The sequence below is a fragment of the Nothobranchius furzeri genome, unplaced genomic scaffold (assembly GCF_043380555.1).
Source record: "Nothobranchius furzeri strain GRZ-AD unplaced genomic scaffold, NfurGRZ-RIMD1 Scf053, whole genome shotgun sequence".
NCBI classification, from domain to species: Eukaryota; Metazoa; Chordata; class Actinopteri; order Cyprinodontiformes; family Nothobranchiidae; genus Nothobranchius; species Nothobranchius furzeri.
This window is the reverse complement of record NW_027223070.1, coordinates 228,071-240,570: the sequence shown is the minus strand read 5'-3', so window position 1 is coordinate 240,570 and position 12,500 is coordinate 228,071.

Below are 12,500 nucleotides of genomic sequence, written 5' to 3'. Positions count from 1 at the left end.
GCAGCAGCCAGCCTCCAGCAGCCAGCCAGCCTCCAGCAGCTGATGGCGGTGTGTGGGAGCAGCAGCCAGCCTCCAGCGGCCAGCCAGCCTCCAGCAGCTGATGGCGGGGTGGAGGAGCTGCAGCCAGCGTCCATCAGCTGATGGCGGGGTGGAAGAGCAGCAGGCAGCCTCCAGCTGGTGATGGCGGGGTGGAGGAGCTGCAGCCAGCGTCCAGCAGCTGATGGCGGGGTGCAGGAGCAGCAGCCAGCCTCCAGCAGCTGATGGCGGGGTGGAGGAGCTGCAGCCAGCCTCCAGCAGCCAGCCTCCAGCTAGTGATGGCGGGGTGGAGAAGCAGGCAGCCTCCGTCAGCTGATGGCGGGGTGGAGGAGCAGAAGCCAGCCTCCAGCAGCTGATGGCGGGGTGCAGGAGCTGCAGCCAGCGTCCAGCAGCTGATGGTGGGGTGGAGGAGCTGCAGCCAGCCTCCAGCAGCCAGCCTCCAGCTAGTGATGGCGGGGTGGAGAAGCAGGCAGCCTCCGTCAGCTGATGGCGGGGTGGAGGAGCAGAAGCCAGCCTCCAGCAGCTGATGGCGGGGTGCAGGAGCTGCAGCCAGCGTCCAGCAGCTGATGGTGGGGTGGAGGAGCTGCAGCCAGCGTCCAGCAGCTGATGGTGGGGTGGAGGAGCTGCAGCCAGCCTCCAGCAGCCAGCCTCCAGCAGCTGATGGCGGGGTGCAGGAGCAGCAGCCAGCCTCCAGCAGCTGATGGCGGGGTGCAGGAGCAGCAGGCAGCCTCCAGCAGCTGATGGCGGGGTGGAGGAGCAGAAGCCAGCCTCCAGCAGCTGATGGCGGGGTGCAGGAGCTGCAGCCAGCGTCCAGCAGCTGATGGTGGGGTGGAGGAGCTGCAGCCAGCGTCCAGCAGCTGATGGTTGGGTGGAGGAGCAGCAGCCAGCCTCCAGCAGCCAGCCTCCAGCTAGTGATGGCGGGGTGGAGAAGCAGGCAGCCTCCATCAGCTGATGGCGGGGTGGAGGAGCAGAAGCCAGCCTCCAGCTGGTGATGGCGGGTTGCAGGAGCTGCAGGCAGCCTCCAGCAGCTGATGGCGGGGTGCAGGAGCTGCAGGCAGCCTCCAGCAGCTGATGGCGGGGTGGAGGAGCTGCAGCCAGCGTCCAGCAGCTGATGGTGGGGTGGAGGAGCTGCAGCCAGCGTCCAGCAGCTGATGGTTGGGTGGAGGAGCAGCAGCCAGCCTCCAGCAGCTGATGGCGGGGTGCAGGAGCAGCAGCCAGCCTCCAGCAGCTGATGGCGGGGTGGAGGAGCTGCAGCCAGCCTCCAGCAGCCAGCCTCCAGCTAGTGATGGCGGGGTGGAGAAGCAGGCAGCCTCCATCAGCTGATGGCGGGGTGGAGGAGCAGAAGCCAGCCTCCAGCTGGTGATGGCGGGGTGCAGGAGCTGCAGGCAGCCTCCAGCAGCTGATGGCGGGGTGGAGGAGCTGCAGCCAGCCTCCAGCAGCCAGCCTCCAGCTAGTGATGGCGGGGTGGAGAAGCAGGCAGCCTCCATCAGCTGATGGCGGGGTGGAGGAGCAGAAGCCAGCCTCCAGCAGCTGATGGCGGGGTGCAGGAGGTGCAGGCAGCCTCCAGCAGCTGATGGCGGGGTGCAGGAGCAGCAGGCAGCCTCCAGCAGCTGATGGCGGGGTGCAGGAGCTGCAACCAGCCTCCAGCTGGTGATGGCGGGGTGGAGGAGCTGCAGCCAGCCTCCAGCAGCCAGCCCCCAGCAGCTGATGGCGGGGTGGAGGAGCAGAAGCCAGCCTCCAGCAGCTGATGGTGGGGTGCAGGAGCTGCAGCCAGCCTCCAGCAGCCAGCCTCCAGCTGGTGATGGCGGGGTGGAGGAGCAGCAGCAGACAGCCTCCAGCAGCCAGCCAGCCTCCAGGAGCTGATGGCGGTGTGTGGGAGCAGCAGCCAGCCTCCAGCGTTCAGCCAGCATCCATCAGCTGATGGCGGTGTGAAGGAGCTGCAGCCAGCCTCCAGCAGGTCATGGTGGGGTGGAGGAGCAGCAGCCAGCCTCCAGCAGCTGATGGCGGGTTGCAGGAGCTGCAGCCAGCCTCCAGCAAATGATGGCGGGGTGCAGGAGCTGCAGGCAGCCTCCAGCAGCTGATGGCGGGGTGCAGGAGCAGCAGGCAGCCTCCAGCTGCTGATGACGGGGTGCAGGAGCTGCAACCAGCCTCCAGCTGGTGATGGTGGGGTGGAGGAGCTGCAGCCAGCCTCGAACAGCTGATGGCAGGGTGCAGGAGCAGCAGCCAGCCTCCAGCAGCTGATGGCGGGGCGCAGGAGCTGCAGGCAGCCTCCAGCAGCTGATGGCGGGGTGCAGGAGCAGCAGCCAGCCTCCAGCTGGTGATGGCGGGGTGAAGGAGCTGCAGCCAGCCACCAGCAGCTGATGGCGGGGTGAAGGAGCTGCAGCCAGCCACCAGCAGCTGATGGCGGGGTGGAGGAGCTGCAGCCAGCGTCCAGCAGCTGATGGTTGGGTGGTGGAGGAGCAGCAGCCAGCCTCCAGCAGCTGATGGCGGGGTGCAGGAGCAGCAGCCAGCGTCCAGCAGCTGATGGTTGGGTGGAGGAGCAGCAGCCAGCCTCCAGCAGCTGCTGGCGGGGTGCAGGAGCAGCAGCCAGCCTCCAGCAGCTGATGGCGGGGTGCAGGAGCTGCAGGCAGCCTCCAGCAGCTGATGGCGGTGTGCAGGAGCTGCAGCCAGCCTCCAGCAGCTGATGGCGGGGTGCAGGGGCTGCAGGCAGCCTCCAGCAGCTGATGGCGGGGTGCAGGAGCTGCAACCAGCCTCCAGCTGGTGATGGCGGGGTGGAGGAGCAGCAGCCAGCCTCCAGCAGCCAGCCTCCAGCTGCTGATGGCGGGGTGGAGGAACAGAAGCCTCCAGCAGCTGATGGCAGGGTGCAGGAGCAGCAGCCAGCCTCCAGCTGGTGATGGCGGGGTGGAGGAGCTGAAACCTGGGTCGGACCTGGTCTGCAGCAGGGCCCATTACCACTCAGAAGCTGATGGCAGTGTGTGTTTAGGTCCCTGCGGGGTGGATGAGCTGAAACCTGGGTCAGACTTGGTGTGCAGCAGGGCTCAGCACCCTCCAGAAGCCGATGACAGTGTGTCTTTAACTCCCTGCCTGGTGGGAGAGCTGAAAGCTGGGTCGGACCTGGTCTTTAGCAGAGCTCAGCAGCCTCCAGAAGCTGATGGCAGTGTGTGTTTCATCCCCTGCGGGGTGGGAGAGCTGAAACGTGGGTCGGACCTGGTCTGCAGCAGGGCCCATCACCATCCAGAAGCTGACGGCGGTGTGTGTTTAAGTCCCTGCGGGGTGGGAGAGCCATAACCTGGGTCGGACCTGGTCTGCAGCAGAGCTCAGCAGCCTCCAGAACCTGATGGCAGTGTGTCTTTAATCCACTGCGGGGTGCAGGAGCTGAAACCTGGGTCGGACCTGGTCTGCAGCAGGGCTCAGCAGCCAGCAGAAGGTGACGGCAGTGTGTGTTTAGTTCCCTGCGGGGTGCAGGAGCTGAAACCTGGGTCGGACCTGGTCTGCAGCAGAGCTCAGCAGCCAGCAGAAGGTGATGGCAGTGTGTGTTTAAGTCCCTGCCTGGTGGGAGAGCTGAAACCTGGGTCGGACCTGGTCTATAGAAGAGCTCAGCAGCCTCCAGAAGCTGATGGCAGTGTGTGTGTTTTGGTCCCTGCGGGGTGCAGGAGCAGGAACCCGGGTCGGACCTGGTCTATAGCGGAGCTCAGCAGCCTCCAGCAGCTGATGGCAGTGTGTGTTTAATTCCCTGCCTGGTGGGAGAGCTGTAACCCGGGTCGGACTTGGTCTGCAGCAGGGCCCATCACCATCCAGAAGCTGATGGCAGTGTGTCTTTAATTCCCTGCGGGGTGGAGGAGCAGAAACCTGGGTCGGACCTGGTCTATAGCAGAGCTCAGCAGCCTCCAGAAGCTGATGGCAGTGTGTGTTCAAGTCCCTGCGGGGTGGGAGAGCTGAAACCTGGGTCGGACCTGGTCTATAGAAGAGCTCAGCAGCCTCCAGCAGCTGATGGCAGTGTGTGTTTAAGTCCCTGCGGGGTGGGAGAGCTATATCCCGGGTCGGACCTGGTCTATAGCAGAGCTCAGCAGCCTCCAGCAGCTGATGGCAGTGTGTGTTTAAGTCCCTGCGGGGTGGGAGAGCTGAAACCTCGGTCGGACCTGGTCTATGGCAGAGCTCAGCAGCCTCCAGAAGCTGATGGCAGCGTGCCTCTAAGTCCCTGCCTGGTGGGAGAGCTGAAACCTGGGTCGGACATGGTCTGCAGCAGGGCTCGGCAGCCTCCAGCAGCTGATGGCAGTGTGTCTTTAAGTCCCTGCCTGGTGGGAGAGCTGAAACCTGGGTCGGACCTGGTCTATAGCAGAGCTCAGCAGCCTCCAGCAGCTGATGGCAGTGTGTGTTTAAGTCCCTGCCTGGTGTGAGAGCTGAAACCTGGGTCGGACCTGGTCTATAGAAGAGCTCAGCAGCCTCCAGCAGCTGATGGCAGTGTGTCTTTAAGTCACTGCCTGGTGGGAGAGCTGAAACCTGGGTCGGACCTGGTCTATAGTAGAGCTCAGCAGCCTCCAGCAGCTGATTGCAGTGTGTGTTTAAGTCCCTGCCTGGTGGGAGAGCTGATATCCGGGTCGGACCTGGTCCACAGCAGGGCCCATCACCCTCCAGAAGCTGGTGGCAGTGTGTGTTTAAGTCCCTGCGGGGTGCAGGAGCAGAAACCTGGGTGGGACCTGGTCTGCAGCAGAGCTCGGCAGCCTCCAGCAGCTGATGGCAGTGAGTGTTTAAGTCCCTGCGGGGTGGGAGAGCTATATCCCGGGTCAGACCTGGTCTAAAGCAGGGCCCATCACCCTCCAGAAGCTGGTGGCAGTGTGTGTTTAAGTCCCTGCGGGGTGGAGGAGCAGAAACCTGGGTCGGACCCGGTCTACAGCAGAGCTCAGCAGCCCCCAGAAGCTGATGGCAGTGTGTGTGTGTGTGTGTGTGTTTAAGTCTCTGCCTGGTTGGAGAGCCGATACCTGGGTCGGACCTGGTCTGCAGCAGGGCTCAGCAGCCTCCAGAAGCTGATGGCAGTGTGTCTTTCATTCCCTGCGGGGTGCAGGAGCAGAAACCTGGGTCGGACCTGGTCTATAGCGGAGCTCAGCAGCCTCCAGCAGCTGATGGCAGTGTGTGTGTTAAAGACCCTGCGGGGTGGGAGAGCTGAAACCTGGGTCGGACCTGGTCTGCAGCAGGGCTCAGCAGCCCCCAGAAGCTGATGGCTGTGTGTGTTTAAGTCCCTGCGGGGTGGGAGAGCTGAAACCTGGGTCGGACCTGGCCCGCAGCAGGGCCCATCACCCTCCAGAAGCTGATGGCGGTGTGGGTTTAAGTCCCTGCGGGGTTGAGGAGCTGAAACCTGGGTCGGACCTGGTCTGCAGCAGGGCCCATCACCATCCAGAAGCTGATGGCTGTGTGTGTTTAAGTCCCAGGGGGGTGGGAGAGCCATAACCTGGGTCGGACCTGGTCTGCAGCAGGGCTCAGCAGCCTCCAGTTGCAGATGGCAGTGTGTGTTTAGTTCCCTGCGGGGTGCAGGAGCTGAAACCTGGGTCGGACCTGGTCTATAGCAGAGCTCAGCAGCCTCCAGAAGCTGATGGCAGTGTGTCTTCAATTCCCTGCGGGGTGCAGGAGCTGATACCTGGGTCGGACCTGGTCTGCAGCAGGGCCCATCACCATCCAGACGCTGATGGCAGTGTGTGTTTAAGTCCTAGTGGGCTGCAGGAGCTGAAACCTGGGTCGGACCTGCTCTATAGTAGAGCTCAGCAGCCTCCAGAAGCTGATGGCAGTGTGTCTTTAAGTCCCTGCGGGGTGGGATAGCTGAAACCTGGGTCGGACCTGGTCTGCAGCAGGGCCCATCACCATCCAGACGCTGATGGCAGTGTGTGTTTAAGTCCTAGTGGGCTGCAGGAGCTGAAACCTGGGTCGGACCTGCTCTATAGTAGAGCTCAGCAGCCTCCAGAAGCTGATGGCAGTGTGTCTTTAAGTCCCTGCGGGGTGGGATAGCTGAAACCTGGGTCGGACCTGGTCTGCAGCAGGGCCCATCACCCTCCAGAAGCTGTTGGCAGTGTGTCTTCCATTCCTAGTGGGGCAGGGGAGCAAAGACCTGGGCAGAGGAGCGCCTGTCTGCATCCGATCCGGCCCCTCAGCAGCCCGCCGTGAGCCTTAGAGAACCCCCCCCCCCCCCCAGCGGGCTCCAGGAACCGGGCCCTGCGTCGGACCCAGCTCAGTAAGGCCCTCCCTCGGGCCCTGCAGCAGGTGGCCCCGTCTATGCAGTCGAAAACCCCGCGAAAATCGGTGTAGAAACGCCCGAGAGGCGTGGTGCGGTTCCCCCGGCCGGTACCGGGTCCGGACCGGTCCGGAAGTCCACCCAGAACACTGCCTGGGGCTTCTGGGCGGCTCCCCAGGCGCAGGCAGTCGAAAACCGCGTGAAAATCGGTTCAGAATTGACAAAACGGCGACCTCGTCGCTCCAAAAACTAAGTCCAAACTAAGCCTTTCGCTTATCGCTTAACGCTTAAGGCGGTCGGCCTTATGGCCAGTAAATGAAAAGTGCCTGCGCCCCTGGAGGTTTTGGAAGGTGCGAGCGATGACCATGCTCGGGTTAGTAGGTGAGGCCATCGGAAAACCAGCGTGAGTTGGCGGGTTTGGGTGGCAATCTATTCCAGGCAGAGTCGACTATCTCTGGGCATCAATTTTGGGATTTTTCCGGCTCTGGTTCTGGGAGAAACGCAGGGGCAAAGTGCACGAGCCGCGGCCGATTTTGGTGGCCTGTCCCTGGGCACAAAGTCTGAGGAGTGTGGGCCTGGTTCTCCGAAAAATACCAGTCTGCTGGAGCTCACTCCCATGGCTCCAGGGGGCACGGCACACCCCCCGGTAGCCGACCAAAGTGCTCTACTCGGGCCAGACTCGGACCCACGACCCGGGGTGAGAACCACAACTACTGGTCATCCTTTTGACCTCCAGGGGGCGCGGCAGAGCCTCCCCAGTCCGACGCAAGTGCCCCACTTGGGCCATACTCAGACCCACGGCCCGGGGCGAGAACCACAACTACTGGTCATCCTTTAGACCTCCAGGGGGCCCGGCACAGCCTCCCTAGACCGACACAAGTGCTCCACTTGGGCTGTACTCTGACCCAAGTCCCGGTGCGAGAACCACAACTACTGGTCATCCTTTAGACCTCCAGGGGGCCCGGCACAGCCTCCCTAGGCCGACACAAGTGCTCCACTTGGGCTATACTCTGACCCAAGTCCCGGGGCGAGAACCACAACTACTGGTCATCCTTTTGACCTCATGGTCATCCTTTAGATCTCCAGGGGGCCCGGCACAGCCTCCCTAGGCCGACACAAGTGCTCCACTTGGGCTATACTCTGACCCAAGTCCCGGGGCGAGAACCACAACTACTGGTCATCCTTTAGACCTCCAGGGGGCACGGCACACCCCCCGGTAGCCGACCAAAGTGCTCTACTCGGGCCAGACTCGGACCCACGACCCGGGGTGAGAACCACAACTACTGGTCATCCTTTAGACCTCCAGGGGGCCCGGCACAGCCTCCCTAGTCCGACACAAGTGCTCCACTTGGGCTATACTCTGACCCAAGTCCCGGGGCGAGAACCACAACTACTGGTCATCCTTTAGACCTCCAGGGGGACCGGCACAGCCTCCCTAGACCGACACAAGTGCACCACTTGGGCCATACTCTGACCCAAGTCCCGGGGCGAGAACCACAACTACTGGTCATCCTTTTGACCTCATGGTCATCCTTTAGACCTCAAGGGGGCACGGCAGAGCCTCCCTAGTCCGACACAAGTGTCCCACTTGGGCTATACTATGACCCAAGTCCCGGGGCGAGAACCACAACTACTGGTCATCCTTTAGACCTCAAGGGGGCACGGCAGAGCCTCCCTAGTCCGACACAAGTGTCCCACTTGGGCCATACTCAGACCCACGGCCCGGGGCGAGAACCACAACTACTGGTCATCCTTTAGACCTCCAGGGGGCCCGGCACAGCCTCCCTAGTCCGACGCAAGTGCTCCACTTGGGCTGTACTCTGACCCAAGTCCCGGGGCGAGAACCACAACTAATGGTCATCCTTTAGACCTCCAGGGGGCACGGCACAGCCTCCCTAGTCCGACACAAGTGCTCCACTTGGGCTATACTCTGACCCAAGTCCCGGGGCGAGAACCACAACTACTGGTCATCCTTTAGACCTCCAGGGGGCACGGCAGAGCCTCCCTAGTCCGACACAAGTGTCCCACTTGGGCTATTCTCTGACCCAAGTCCCGGGGCGAGAACCACAACTACTGGTCATCCTTTAGACCTCCAGGGGGCACGACACAGCCTCCCTAGTCCGACCCAAGTGCTCCACTTGGGCTATACTATGACCCAAGTCCCGGGGCGAGAACCACAACTACTGGTCATCCTTTAGACCTCCAGGGGGCACGGCACAGCCTCCCTAGTCCGACACAAGTGCTCCACTTGGGCTATACTCTGACCCAAGTCCCGGGGCGAGAACCACAACTACTGGTCATCCTTTAGACCTCCAGGGGGCACGGCACAGCCTCCCTAGTCCGACACAAGTGCTCCACTTGGGCTATACTCTGACCCAAGTCCCGGGGCGAGAACCACAACTACTGGTCATCCTTTTGACCTCATGGTCATCCTTTAGACCTCCAGGGGGCCCGGCACAGCCTCCCTAGGCCGACACAAGTGCTCCACTTGGGCTATACTCTGACCCAAGTCCCGGGGCGAGAACCACAACTACTGGTCATCCTTTAGACCTCCAGGGGGCACGGCACAGCCTCCCTAGTCCGACACAAGTGCTCCACTTGGGCTATACTCTGACCCAAGTCCCGGGGCGAGAACCACAACTACTGGTCATCCTTTTGACCTCATGGTCATCCTTTAGACCTCCAGGGGGCCCGGCACAGCCTCCCTAGACCGACACAAGTGCTCCACTTGGGCTGTACTCTGACCCAAGTCCCGGTGCGAGAACCACAACTACTGGTCATCCTTTAGACCTCCAGGGGGCCCGGCACAGCCTCCCTAGGACGACACAAGTGCTCCACTTGGGCTATACTCTGACCCAAGTCCCGGGGCGAGAACCACAACTACTGGTCATCCTTTTGACCTCATGGTCATCCTTTAGATCTCCAGGGGGCCCGGCACAGCCTCCCTAGGCCGACACAAGTGCTCCACTTGGGCTATACTCTGACCCAAGTCCCGGGGCGAGAACCACAACTACTGGTCATCCTTTAGACCTCCAGGGGGCACGGCACACCCCCCGGTAGCCGACCAAAGTGCTCTACTCGGGCCAGACTCGGACCCACGACCCGGGGTGAGAACCACAACTACTGGTCATCCTTTAGACCTCCAGGGGGCCCGGCACAGCCTCCCTAGTCCGACACAAGTGCTCCACTTGGGCTATACTCTGACCCAAGTCCCGGGGCGAGAACCACAACTACTGGTCATCCTTTAGACCTCCAGGGGGACCGGCACAGCCTCCCTAGACCGACACAAGTGCACCACTTGGGCCATACTCTGACCCAAGTCCCGGGGCGAGAACCACAACTACTGGTCATCCTTTTGACCTCATGGTCATCCTTTAGACCTCAAGGGGGCACGGCAGAGCCTCCCTAGTCCGACACAAGTGTCCCACTTGGGCTATACTATGACCCAAGTCCCGGGGCGAGAACCACAACTACTGGTCATCCTTTAGACCTCAAGGGGGCACGGCAGAGCCTCCCTAGTCCGACACAAGTGTCCCACTTGGGCCATACTCAGACCCACGGCCCGGGGCGAGAACCACAACTACTGGTCATCCTTTAGACCTCCAGGGGGCCCGGCACAGCCTCCCTAGTCCGACGCAAGTGCTCCACTTGGGCTGTACTCTGACCCAAGTCCCGGGGCGAGAACCACAACTAATGGTCATCCTTTAGACCTCCAGGGGGCACGGCACAGCCTCCCTAGTCCGACACAAGTGCTCCACTTGGGCTATACTCTGACCCAAGTCCCGGGGCGAGAACCACAACTACTGGTCATCCTTTAGACCTCCAGGGGGCACGGCAGAGCCTCCCTAGTCCGACACAAGTGTCCCACTTGGGCTATTCTCTGACCCAAGTCCCGGGGCGAGAACCACAACTACTGGTCATCCTTTAGACCTCCAGGGGGCACGACACAGCCTCCCTAGTCCGACCCAAGTGCTCCACTTGGGCTATACTATGACCCAAGTCCCGGGGCGAGAACCACAACTACTGGTCATCCTTTAGACCTCCAGGGGGCACGGCACAGCCTCCCTAGTCCGACACAAGTGCTCCACTTGGGCTATACTCTGACCCAAGTCCCGGGGCGAGAACCACAACTACTGGTCATCCTTTAGACCTCCAGGGGGCACGGCACAGCCTCCCTAGTCCGACACAAGTGCTCCACTTGGGCTATACTCTGACCCAAGTCCCGGGGCGAGAACCACAACTACTGGTCATCCTTTTGACCTCATGGTCATCCTTTAGACCTCCAGGGGGCCCGGCACAGCCTCCCTAGGCCGACACAAGTGCTCCACTTGGGCTATACTCTGACCCAAGTCCCGGGGCGAGAACCACAACTACTGGTCATCCTTTAGACCTCCAGGGGGCACGGCACAGCCTCCCTAGTCCGACACAAGTGCTCCACTTGGGCTATACTCTGACCCAAGTCCCGGGGCGAGAACCACAACTACTGGTCATCCTTTTGACCTCATGGTCATCCTTTAGACCTCCAGGGGGCCCGGCACAGCCTCCCTAGACCGACACAAGTGCTCCACTTGGGCTGTACTCTGACCCAAGTCCCGGTGCGAGAACCACAACTACTGGTCATCCTTTAGACCTCCAGGGGGCCCGGCACAGCCTCCCTAGGCCGACACAAGTGCTCCACTTGGGCTATACTCTGACCCAAGTCCCGGGGCGAGAACCACAACTACTGGTCATCCTTTTGACCTCATGGTCATCCTTTAGATCTCCAGGGGGCCCGGCACAGCCTCCCTAGGCCGACACAAGTGCTCCACTTGGGCTATACTCTGACCCAAGTCCCGGGGCGAGAACCACAACTACTGGTCATCCTTTAGACCTCCAGGGGGCACGGCACACCCCCCGGTAGCCGACCAAAGTGCTCTACTCGGGCCAGACTCGGACCCACGACCCGGGGTGAGAACCACAACTACTGGTCATCCTTTAGACCTCCAGGGGGCCCGGCACAGCCTCCCTAGTCCGACACAAGTGCTCCACTTGGGCTATACTCTGACCCAAGTCCCGGGGCGAGAACCACAACTACTGGTCATCCTTTAGACCTCCAGGGGGACCGGCACAGCCTCCCTAGACCGACACAAGTGCACCACTTGGGCCATACTCTGACCCAAGTCCCGGGGCGAGAACCACAACTACTGGTCATCCTTTTGACCTCATGGTCATCCTTTAGACCTCAAGGGGGCACGGCAGAGCCTCCCTAGTCCGACACAAGTGTCCCACTTGGGCTATACTATGACCCAAGTCCCGGGGCGAGAACCACAACTACTGGTCATCCTTTAGACCTCAAGGGGGCACGGCAGAGCCTCCCTAGTCCGACACAAGTGTCCCACTTGGGCCATACTCAGACCCACGGCCCGGGGCGAGAACCACAACTACTGGTCATCCTTTAGACCTCCAGGGGGCCCGGCACAGCCTCCCTAGTCCGACGCAAGTGCTCCACTTGGGCTGTACTCTGACCCAAGTCCCGGGGCGAGAACCACAACTAATGGTCATCCTTTAGACCTCCAGGGGGCACGGCACAGCCTCCCTAGTCCGACACAAGTGCTCCACTTGGGCTATACTCTGACCCAAGTCCCGGGGCGAGAACCACAACTACTGGTCATCCTTTAGACCTCCAGGGGGCACGGCAGAGCCTCCCTAGTCCGACACAAGTGTCCCACTTGGGCTATTCTCTGACCCAAGTCCCGGGGCGAGAACCACAACTACTGGTCATCCTTTAGACCTCCAGGGGGCACGACACAGCCTCCCTAGTCCGACCCAAGTGCTCCACTTGGGCTATACTATGACCCAAGTCCCGGGGCGAGAACCACAACTACTGGTCATCCTTTAGACCTCCAGGGGGCACGGCACAGCCTCCCTAGTCCGACACAAGTGCTCCACTTGGGCTATACTCTGACCCAAGTCCCGGGGCGAGAACCACAACTACTGGTCATCCTTTAGACCTCCAGGGGGCACGGCACAGCCTCCCTAGTCCGACACAAGTGCTCCACTTGGGCTATACTCTGACCCAAGTCCCGGGGCGAGAACCACAACTACTGGTCATCCTTTTGACCTCATGGTCATCCTTTAGACCTCCAGGGGGCCCGGCACAGCCTCCCTAGGCCGACACAAGTGCTCCACTTGGGCTATACTCTGACCCAAGTCCCGGGGCGAGAACCACAACTACTGGTCATCCTTTAGACCTCCAGGGGGCACG